A 12,641-nucleotide genomic window follows, 5' to 3' on the forward strand; every position below is an offset into this window, starting at 1 on the left:
TAATAACCTCTATTTAAACCATTTATAGAAACCTACGAGTAACTCTCGAAGAACGCGAATCAAGCAGATCTGACGGATGAGAAGCACCAAATCTAACTAATCATCAGTCGGGGGAAACACAAATATCATCATAAAAATATATTTCCGAATCAATTCCATAACCAAATCTCAAATAAATAAGCAAAAATGCTAAAAATAATAAGCATTTTTTTTATTAATGGGCTCGATTCAGGGCTTTTGGGGTTAGAATTTGGCAAAACATATCGTAAATCAAACTCAGGATATCGAAAAATGTCAAAATGGAGGTTTTTGAAAAAAGTCAACGTAGATCAACAGTCAACTGTCAACGACTAACCCGTTTGATTTAGGTGGGTCGGGTCGAGTAGGCGGGTCGGATCGAGCAACTTCTAGAAGCCTACCAGACGATGGGACTTCCCCACGCGCGACGGTGCGTGGGGGCATGTGCGAGGCCTTCGGGGTCGAAAAATTGTGGAAAAGTTCCTATATGTATTTTAAGGGGTTTTGAGACACTTATCAAGCTCGGTTCACAACGGTGAACGACGGAGAGCTCGGTTTCGCAACGTTGAAAACTTGATCTTCCTCACCCCTCGCACACCAAAGACAACAGAGACAAGATGGCCACCGGTGGACTCAAGACGACGCGAGGAACACGATGGTACGGGAGATGCCAAAAATCGAACAATTATCTGAAGTTTCTTGCTAAAATAGAAAAGCTTGATGAGAGAGAGAATGAGGTTTCCCAATAAGGAAACTTTCTAGATTTGTGGCTATATATGTCTTAAAAGAAAAATGGTAAAATTATGCCATAGGTTCTTTAGGTTTTGACACTTTATGAATTTCAATCCAATTTTAATCAAAATTTCACTTTGGATCCCAAATTTAGTCATCGAAATAAATTTTAAGAAAATTTTAGGCCCTATTTTGGGGTGTGACAATATGTATGTATATAATATTTATGTCTAAGAAAACTATTATGTACAACAAATAAATCACATTTGTAAGGTTTTCTCTTAGTATTTTTATGTCACCTTCCTCACTGCTTCTAATTTTTGTTTTGCCGGCGACGATACTAATCTTAACGTTGGTTGTTAACCACGGTGATTATTAGTTATCTTGTTTTTTCATACTATATCTTTTGTTTTTCTTTTTTCTTATATTTTTTTTATATTTTGAATAAGAATTTTTGTCTTTGTGACACATATTTCTCTATTTTTGTGGCACGCTTTTTCTCAATTCTTGTGGCAAGTTTCTTATGGCTTTCGGTACATTTTTCATATATCTTTGTGAATGTTTTAGTGCTCGCATAAAGACCCTCACGATATTTTTTTCTGATTGGTTTGTCGGTAGTCGCGTATAGTTGCTTGCCAATATAATCAGAATTGTGTAGCGAAGCAACTTGCCAGATAGTTTGATTTGCTCACAACTCCTTTATCACTTCATAAAGCGTCTCGTTCAACAAAGACTATGAGTTTTTATGAAGGTTACTGTGTTCTTTTGATGTTGGACGTCATTCTCAAGGGAATGTTTTGTTTTTCTTTGTATCTTTGAGTTTAATATTTTTGTTTTTGTATGGATTTTTCGATGACTATTGTCCACATTTTTCTCTCTATATTTGGGTGCATTGTAATTCTGATTCCTTTTTATTATTTTTATTAATTAAATCTAGTTGTTATTGTTAAAAAAATTAAGATATAATGTATATATAATATGAATTTTTTTGAAAGATTAAATTTATCAATTTCTAGCTTATATTTTATATTAATAATAACATCTAGTTTTATTATACGTAGATAATAAATTAATACTCAAAATTACAGGAAGGGTAAATTAATCCCATAATCTGAACATGTTTACTACGACCATTAAAATATACAAATTAGTCAATTAAAAAATCATGTAAGAAAAAGGTTAAAAAATTCAACTAAACAATTTAATAAACCATCATTTTCGGGGTTAAGGATAAACATCAATAACACTAATATAAAAATGCATATAACAATTATGACTCATTTACAATCCAACATTATCAAAATTTAATTTGTGATTTATCTTTAGTGATTGTGAGTGTTTGTTCATATCTTGTCTAAGAGTTCAAAACAAAAATAGATTAACAAGATGCCTAAATAAACATCATCTAGAGAAACGACGTTAAATCTAACCTTAAGAGGACAAAAAAAGAACAAACATATTACAAAAACAGAAAAAGAGCATGCTACAATTATAAACAAAATCATCCATTATTTTCATATCAAAAAGGAGAAGAGTAATTAAACAAAAAATAACATAACTTAGACCATGAAGAATTGTATTTAATTAAAGTTTAAATATAATGTAAATTAAGTAATAAGGTGATTAAAAATATAGCATTCATGAACTTATTGAGTGGTCTCAGTGGTAGAAGCGAATATTATTTTTGTTAGAACATCCATATTCGAGTAACTATGTCTATAATGTATACACATTGTCAACAGCTAAGAAAAATCATTAACAAATAATATCTCTTACTCATCCTATATTATTAAAAAATATAGCATTCGTGAAATTTTCCAAACTCATAAATTTATCAAATGTTTGTTTAATAATGAATTTGATTCGATAGGTTCATATTTTTCAACTATATATTATTTTAAATCTTAATATTGTATATATTTATTTTTGGGGAAAGTATACAAATGGTTCTCCGACTATAAGATAAAATTTTTTTGAGTTCTTCAACTATTAAAAGTTATAAAATGATCCATCGATTATATTGCATTGCTTTGTTGAATCCATTAACTATTAAAAGTTACAAAATGGTCTCCGACTATTCATATGTTCCAAACGCGTCCTTTTCTGTTAAAAAATTGACGGCCAGTCTGAGTTGGACGTTAGCCTGTTAACTGAAATATGATAGTTGTTTGAGACTTTTGTATCAGATTTTATCATATCACAGTTAGTAAGTTAATGTCTAACTCAAACTGTCATTAATGTTTTAACAGAAAATGGTGAGTTTTGAACATATGAATAGTTGATGGATCATTTTGTAACTTTTAATGGTCAATAGACTCAACAAAGCAATGCACTATAGTTGATGGACTATTTTGTAACTTTTAATAGTCGGTGGACTTAATAAAGTAGCACCCTATAGTTGGGGGACATTTGTGTACTTTTTCCTTTATTTTTATCAGTTCACGCGACAATTAAAATCCAAAATCCAAGTTTTGAAAGTAACTAGGAATAGCAATGAAAGATGGGGGAATGCATTTGGTTTTGTTTTTGAGTGAAATAATTCGTCATTAGTCCAAGGCACATTACAAGCAATTACAGCCTCCAATACGAATGAGATGAAATGCTGGCCACTCTTGTTGCTTCCATTAAACCTTCATCTCCACCAAGATAGGATCCCACATTTTCGAACTGATTTTTCGTTTTTTTCGTTTCAATTCTAAGCCAACGATATTAACAGTGGCACGTTGGTTCCAATTATAAGGCCAAATCTTCCCTTTTTCAGCTTAGTGTTTCCATGGGTCTGGGATTTGGGTTTTCTCCCTCGAAACCTCCTCAACCTTCACTTTTTTCTTACGTTGAATTATAGCTTTACGCCATTGCCCAAACCAGGCCGAACCGGAGTTACGTTTTTTATTAAAGAGGGGGCACTTGTTTGATTTGATCATTGAAGTTTGAGCAGGAAATAAGATAGGGTTCAAACCCTAAACAAGAAATGAAGTGTTTTTCATGTTTTACTTCCCACCAGACTTCTAAATCAAATCCCAACTCCCCAACCAAATCTGTTCTTCTCCGGCAACCGTCTCCCGGTAATGTCACGTTTTGTCTAAAATAACCTATTTTTATAGGGATGGATGCATGATTTTATATTAGATAAATGAACTCATAATTTTAAGAATTCTAAATTTCAATGGTCGACCGCCTCCATCGTTCCATCATTGATCTCTTATTGTATGCGTTTTTGGCTCACAAAGCATGATGCTTTTGTTTGGATATCTACAGATGATGATGTTCCTCAGCCAAAGGCCTCAGAACCTGAAACTCTAGAGATTTCTGATGACACTAAAGACAACAAGAACAACATTAAGGCACAAACTTTCAGCTTCCGTGAATTAGCCATGGCAACCAAGAACTTCAGACGGGAATGTTTGTTAGGGGAAGGTGGGTTTGGGCGGGTTTACAAGGGAAAACTTGAAAAAACTGGCCAGGTAAAACATAACATTTGCCTTCATTGCTTAATTTCAAAGTTTCAAATCTTTCATTTTCAATAGCTATAACGTCAAAAAAATACTCTAAATTTTGATCAAATAATTATTTTGATTTATATTTTTTTAACATTTTGATCATTAACATTTCATTTGAGGCAAAAACACTCATGTGGGAAGGGAAACCAATAGTTAACAAAACAATCAGTGCACCAAAATAAGAGTTTTTTTTTTTTTTTGCCTTAAAATGAAATGTTGGGCTAAAATGCTCCAAAAACAATTAAGGACCAAAATGACTATTTAGTAAAATGTTAGTTGTATTTTTTACCCTAAATTAAAATATTATAGGCCAAAATGCTAGAAAAAAGAATAAAGGTCGATATGATTATTTAATCAAACATTAGGGTATTTTTATATTATTTACTTTCAATACTTTTAATGTTAACAATAGAGAGATTGTACATGAGAATCATTTTAGTCACTATGGGTATACCTCCATTTTTAGGTTGTAGCAGTAAAGCAACTTGATCGAAATGGATTGCAAGGAAATAGAGAGTTTCTTATTGAGGTGTTAATGCTAAGCTTTTTTGCACCACCCAAACCTTGTCAATCTTATCGGCTATTGTACCGATGGAGATCAAAGACTTCTGGTTTATGAATACATGCCATTGGGATCTTTAGAGGAACATTTACTCGGTAATTTTTCGTATTCATTTCATTTACTTACTAATCGGATTCAACCTGAATTACACTGATCTGTAAAATTTCAGATATTAGATCACATCGGAAGCCATTAGATTGGTATACAAGAATGAAGATAGCATTAGGTGCTTCAAAAGGTTTAGAATATTTGCATGACAAGCCTAAACCGCCCGTCATCTACCGAGATTTGAAATCGTCCAATATCTTGCTGGATGAAGAGTTCAATGCTAGACTGTCTGATTTCGGGTTAGCCAAGCTAGGACCGGTGGGGGACAATACACATGTATCTTCCAGGATCATGGGAACATACGGTTATTGTGCCCCGGAATATCAAAGAACTGGACGTTTGACGGTGAAATCCGATGTTTACAGTTTCGGAGTTGTTTTGCTGGAATTGATCACTGGAAGGAGAGTCATCGACACCACGAGACCAGGCAAAGAGCAAAATCTAGTTGCATGGGTACGCCATTTCCCACTTCTTTCTCCCCTTCCTACCGTTTCTTTCGTTATCTGCTAAGAATACTTTTAGACGCCCCCAAAAAATTATATCATTCACCTTTTTATTTTTGGGTAAAGTACATAAATAATCTCCGACTGCTTTGTTGAATTCTCTTAATATTAAAAGTTACAAGTTAGTCCTTTGACTATAGAAAGTTATTTTATTAAGTTCCTCGATTATTAAAAGTTATAAAATGGTCACCAAAATATTCATATCCGTTAAAAAAATTACGAACGTTTGAGTTGGACATTACATTGTTGATTCATATATGATAAAATCACATTTTTAATGATGTTTACTGACACCGTCATTGCTTTTAAGCACTGACTTGACGATATAATGTTTTAAGCACGAGCTTGACTAATAAATGGAGACTTATCCATAAAATACAACTTAAATGGTTCTAAGATAATATTTTATCATATCTCAATTAGTATGTTAAACATCTAGTTCATACGACCACCAATTTTTTAACTGAAAAGAACGAGTTTGGAACATTTGAATAGTCGGGTGATCATCTTGTAACTTTTAATAGTTGAGGAACTCAATAGAGCATCAATCTATAATTGAGAGACTATTTTGTAACATTTAATAGTAAGAGAATTCAACAAAGTAATGCTCTACCGTCAATATACTATTTGTGCACTTTATCCTTTATTTATTTACAGTGTCATGGATAATAAACATCAACTAAGGCCGCTCATTACAGTTTTTTTACTCTAATTAACAAACATACAAACAAACAACCAATTGGTCAACCAATTAGTCTAGTGGGATGAGACACTAAGTCCCTTAAACAAGGTCAGGGGTTCGCGTTTGCGAATGGAGAAAACTAGGTTGGGATGGTCGCCCTCGTCTCTGTAGTACTCGATCTGGATTAGTCGGTCAATGAATCGGATACTAGTGATTAATTAAAAAAACAAACATACAAAATCATAACCATAAATCCTAAACATACTAACTTTTCTAATAAATCACTGAAAAATTAATGCATTGAAATTTGAAATTTTCAATTAGTTTAATTTTCTAATATTTACGACTACTATTTATGCCAGGCTGTACCAATGTTCAAGCAACGTAGGTTCCCACAACTGGCTGATCCACTTCTGAAAGGAGATTACCCTTGCAAAGGATTGCAGCAAGCAATTGCAGTTGCGGCCATGTGCTTGCAAGAGGAAGCAAACGTACGGCCACAAATGAGCGATGTGGTCACTGCCCTGAGTTTCCTCGGAACTAGTCCGCCGGTTGCAGGCACCGAGGCCTCCTCATCGGATCCTTCCTTAGAACCTGAAAGTTATAATGAATATTGCTAACTGAATGCCAATGGGATTCAGTTAATTAGAGACTCATAGCATGATAATGCCTTCTCCTTGCCACCATCTTGACGTTAGGTTTTGGGGTCTAATTAAACTTTTTTTAAAAAAAATTGGAGATTTAATTAATTTTTTAAATATTTTGAGGTATTTAGTGGAGTGAAAGAAGAGGGAGAAAATCAATATCTTTGCATGTTTGTTATTTGTGTTACCTTTGTATCCCTTAATTGTATTTTTAAATATCATAATGTACATTAATTTGTAATAGAAAACAATACTTGGTAACCACCTATTAAACATGTGTAAACAAAGGACCTTTGAAATCAGTTTGTAATAAAAGTTACTAGTAATTCACAAAATCATATTATTATTTTTTACTTTTTATTGTTGTTCAATTGAATTTTGGATCGGGTTGTTTGTTTTTATAATTTGGATAGTTCTATTGTACGGCGAACTAATTTAAAGTTAAGAAAAGACGTAATCGAAAATGTTAAAGAAAATTTTAACACATATTAATGAATGTTCCCATTACCAATTTAATATACAAATAGAAAAGATATGTATATTAGAAATTATTTTAGTAAAAAATGAAATTATTGGATTATTCTCCAACATTATTTTAGTTATTAAACTTTTAAAAGTTTTAAGATAGTCATTAAATTTATTAAACTATTAGAAAACAATTATTAAATTTGATCGAATTGTTATAAAATGATCATTGAATTTTATAAAATGGTTGTCCCTTGTTCCCATATGTAATGGGGTAAGGGGAGGTAAGATAGTAGGTTGCCTTCAACACTAGGTTGAGAGCAACTTCCGTAGGAGACCTCCTCCAAATTATGAAATACCCTCCATGGGACTCAATCCCAAGACCTCTAGGTTAAGAACCTTGTGCTCTACCAACTGAGTTGGATGGTCATTTCATTGAATTTTATAAAACAATTACAAAATTATCATTAAATATATGAAACCTTTTCACTTATTATGTCACAATGATCTTTTTGGAACAATTCGATAAAATTAATGATTATATTATAACCTTTAAAAGTTTAGTGATATTGAACATAGTTTAATAACTTCTAATGTATTTTATCCATAAAAATGGGGTGACTGACATGGCATAAGTTTATTGGCCATTCTCCCACACGCTAATATATCCGACCGCACTCAATCACGCTACTAAACAGAGAACAGTCTTCCGACAAATAAACCCTAGCAAATTTATTGTCATTCATATATAAATATCTTTCTTCTTCACTTGGCAGCTCATTCAGAGAGAGCGAGAGAGAGAGAGTTAGAGGGGAAGCACCTTTAAGGTGAAGACAATGGTGTCCGGGTCAGGACTATGCGCGAAGAAAGTGGTGGTCGATGCCCGCCACCACATGCTCGGTCGTTTGGCTTCGATCGTGGCCAAGGAGCTGCTCAACGGCCAGAAAGTCGTCGTCGTCCGATGCGAGTAAATCTGCATGTCGTTCGATTATGCTGAGAAATGAAACTAAACCCAAATAGCGAAATGCTTCCATTTGCAGAATGATACCGCATAAGACTAAGCGCGGTGCAGCTGCCCTTGCTCGTTTGAAGGCTTATGAGGGTGTTCCTGCCCCATATGATAAGATTAAGAGGATGGTCATCCCTGACGCACTTAAGTAAGTTTGTAGATTATACCTTTTTTTTATTGCCATTGTAATCCTGAGATTTTGATCTAATATTTTCTGCTATTATCTTTTATAAAATGTGTAATAGGGTCTTGAGGCTTCAAAAAGGGCACAAGTACTGCTTATTGGGCCTCTTGTCATCAGAGGTTGGATGGAATCATTACGACACCATAAGGGTGAGTTTATCTTCTCACTCACTGCTTTGCCATTGCTTGTCCTTTTAATCAATCTATGCCCTTTTGTGATAACCGTTTTTTTTTTAACTTTGGGGTGTTTAAAGTACGATTTAGGTGGTGTTTGGTTCAAGGATTGTGAAATTTTTATGGGATTTCCGGTAATATTTTATTACCAATAGTAGATTTTTTGGGTATATTACCGGAAATGTCATTATCTCCCTTTCCTTAGTTATTGTAACATTATCGGTGTTTTGACCTAAAATATCCTTAAATTTTTATTTTTTTTTAAATATCTTTATTTTGTCATTGAATAATAAAAATTATAAGAAAGTTAAATTATAAATTTATCCTTAAATTATTTTAGATTTACAAAAAAAAAATCTATAATTAAAATTTTATATGAAGTTCATGGGTTAAATTTTTTTTTACCCTTTTATTAAATTTTTTTTATATTTTTTATTTTGTAAAAAAATTATATAAATATTATGAATTTAATTTTTTAAAGAAAATATATAAATATTTTACAATTTGTAATATTATACAAATATATAATAAGGACAATTTGGTCAATATACATTCCAATAATCTTTATTCCTTTAACCAAACACGGTAATCTTACATTCCTGCTAAACCTACCAAACACAAAATACAACATTGTAATCCTATTCTCTGATAATCTTTTATTCCTACTGATAATCTTACATTCCGTGAACCAATCGCACCACCCTTAAGGTTTTATTGGTTTTATTGCTTAACTTTGTATTTGCTTATCCGCATCTGTTATTTGCTTGTTTAGTTTTAGGCATACATTCATCAAATTCTTTTTCCATTGACTCGGACACAAATACTCTTTTTTCTTAATGCTTTTAGAAACTATGATTATATAATACAACTGCAGAGAGGAATTGGTACTAAACAAGGATAGGAGGTTTTCAACCAAAAGCTGTATGAATTGTATTTAGCTGTCTCTAATTAAACTTTCTCCTGTATTGAGGAAAGATATCTGGAATCCTACCCTGTATGCATATGATTATGCATTACAATTTTTCCATTTTAGGGGTGTGATCGGGTTTTGATTTAATCATCCTTTTGAATTTATTTTCTTAATTGTAAGAAATGCAAGTCTTGAGAGTGCTTGGTATCAATGCACAAACAACAAAGGCAATCTTGTGCATATTGAAATGTCAATATATGCCCCATGTGAAGTGCCCTTAGTATTACTCTAGGGTTATTTTTTGAAATTCTACATGTGATGGATGACAGTCGTGTATGAATATAATGAATTCCGTTTCTTTATCCGGATCAGAACTAAAGAGAAACGGTTTGGAGTGTTGCGACAACAAGCATCCATCTTGTTTGTACTTTGGATACCCATATAACCATCAAAGATTAATAGTTTTGTTTCTATATATAATGTTTTGACTTCAGGAGCAGGTGAAGAAGAGGAAGGAGAGGGCTCAGGTTGCATATGAGAGGAAGAAGCAGCTGAATAAGCTTAGGGTAAAGGCTGACAAGACTGCTGAGGAAAAACTTGGTCCTCAATTAGACATGCTTGTCCCTGTTAAGTACTGAATTTCTTGAAGTTAGTTAGTTTCTTACAATTTTGTTAAGGTTCTCTCTGTGGATTTGGTTTACTGTTTTATTTTGTACCCGAAAAATTAAATTTGAGTTATCCTGTTTTTTCATTTAAAGGCTGCGGGGGACCATTTATTGTGATTGCTGTGTATGTCATCTTAGTAGTAGGATAAAATCAGCATTAGAGCTCTTATTTTCACTGGAAAGCGGAATATTATGCTTTCAAATGGCCAATTCCTATAGGAAGATGAAAATTATATATTATCAAATAAAAGAAATTCATGCCATGAAAGAATGAAGGAACCAAACATATCATATTCAATCCTCACATAAATTTACCATTAAATACGATTTTCAATTATATCAAGCATAGTCTAAAAGTTGTTTACATTAGAAAGAAAATACCAAAATTAACTGAATCATTTTTTACATGCAATGTAAGACGATATATCTTGTTTAAAATTTATAGGAGCATTTAACATAGAAATGTTAGTAGGGAATTGGATTTGCCAGGTAAGAAAAAGACAACCCAGATTCAATGTAACAGGGCATGTGAAATAATATTAGTTGAAATGTTAGGCATTAATATAACTTTTGGTACCTCTAGTTGGGATTAACATACAATTTGATACTCAATTTTTGTGTAATTAGGTATCTAATCTTTTTTTTCTATTTTACACATTTATTTATGATTGTTTCATACTTTTAACTTTAACGTTATTTAAATGTAGGACTCATATGTATTACAGAGTTACAGAGTGCAAAATTTTGTTGAAATTTTCAGTATGCAAATTTAATTTTAAAAATATTAAATATTTAATTGTACCAAAAAGTTAAAGTTAAGTACCAAATTGTACCATTAAAAAAGTTATATTGACAAAGAAATGCAGCGTGAAGAAGGCAACAATACCAGGAAATAACAAAGCATGAAAAAGGAGATTTGGCAGCGACCTTCACTTGGATGGACCAAAGCTAATGCAGAATGGTGCCGTAAGAATTGCAGACGAGGCAGCAACATGTGGTGGAGTGATTAGAAATAATCTAGGATAATAGATTTATGTTTTTTCACGTAGTCTCGGAAGATGTTCGGCGCTTATGGCAAAGGTACGGGTGATCCATGATGCACTCAAGCATACATGGAGGTTGGTAATGAGGAAGCTAATACTGGAAACGGACTGCTTAGACTAGTGAGATTGATTAACGATAACGTAAGAACATTGCAAGGGAATTCGATAATGGGAACTGTTCGAAGACTACTACAGCAGGATCGGGAGGTGGGAAAAAATAAAAATAAAGTAGTCGATAGCTTAGCAAGAGCCAACCGTGGTAAAATGATTGGGGACATGAGATTTGAGTCACCTCCAAAATTTATTCTGGACCAACTCTAAGATAACATAAAAAGCCTGTTCAGTTGAAATTTTATTATGTATTTAAAAAAAGTTTCTAAAGGAGGAAAAACAATCACGTCGACAGCGGGGTTAGAACCTGCGTGGGCGTAGCCCAACGGATTTCAAGTCTGTCACTTTAACCACTCGGACATATCGACTGTTTCAGCTTTGAGGAGCAAACTTTTTTAATTATTATCATTCAGATCAGGATGGTAATCGGTAGTACATTATAAGGCTGCAAAACAATTCAAATTATAATAATATATTATATAAAACTTTATTTCCCAACGCTGAAACAGTCGATATGTCCGAGTGGTTAAGGAGACAGACTTGAAATCTGTTGGGCTACGCCCGCGCAGGTTCGAACCCTGCTGTCGACGTGATTAATTTTCCCTTTTTAGTATCTACTTTTTAATGCAATTCAGAAGGTTTTGGTGGATGTGACAAATTATCGTTTGCAGTAGCCAGCCAAACTGGACACGTCGAAGGTTAAGCCAACATAATCCTCTAAGAAAATGACACATAAATCCCCAATTGTAATTCTCGTATTTTTTGTGTGACATAGTAAAAACTTTCTCATCTCCTGTTTGTGGTTAAGAATTTTCATATGAATCTCAATATCATATATATTTTTCTCTTTTTACTTTACAGCCGCTTATATTCATCATTGAACTGTTTGAAGGGTGAAAGAACCCTATTAATTAAGCTGAACCGGCAACCAATTCCCATAAGGCATCATCAATCCTTCCTCCTCCTTCACACAATCACCCACCACATGCCCCATTATTCCACATTTATGACAAAATCAAGGAAGCCCTTCATACTTAACCCAAACAACCTGTGGAGTTCCATTTTCATTCGACCCAATCATGATCAATCTCCGATGAGATTTCTTATGCTCCAGCTCTACCTTCGAAGCTATCCCATTCACCATTATGATTACTCCCATTCAAATTTATATTTCAATCTATACATCCTAAAAGGATGTCAAAAATTCCAAGCCAAAAACTATAGCCCTTCGGACCAGACCACGTGATGCCTAAAACGAAAGCCAATGGCAGACAGAAATATAGCTGTAAGAAGATTCAACGTGACTGAGTTTCATTTCCTTTAACTAACATC

General features: G+C 33.3%; 1 non-coding gene and 2 pseudogenes across 1 annotated transcript; all 3 read left to right on the top strand.

The window, feature by feature from the left end:
• Positions 1–3,721: 3,721 nt before the first annotated feature.
• LOC120190116 lies at positions 3,722–6,735 on the top strand (annotated as a pseudogene).
• Positions 4,824–10,206, top strand: LOC120190310 (annotated as a pseudogene).
• A 1,611-nt stretch (positions 10,207–11,817) lies between these two features.
• On the top strand, positions 11,818–11,899 carry TRNAS-UGA. The gene has a single exon. It is a non-coding gene; the product is annotated as a tRNA-Ser (tRNA).
• Positions 11,900–12,641: the final 742 nt, after the last annotated feature.

The sequence above is a fragment of the Hibiscus syriacus genome, unplaced genomic scaffold, assembly GCF_006381635.1.
Source record: "Hibiscus syriacus cultivar Baekdansim isolate YM2019G1 unplaced genomic scaffold, ASM638163v2 tig00116962_pilon, whole genome shotgun sequence".
In the NCBI taxonomy this organism is placed as follows: Eukaryota; Viridiplantae; Streptophyta; class Magnoliopsida; order Malvales; family Malvaceae; genus Hibiscus; species Hibiscus syriacus.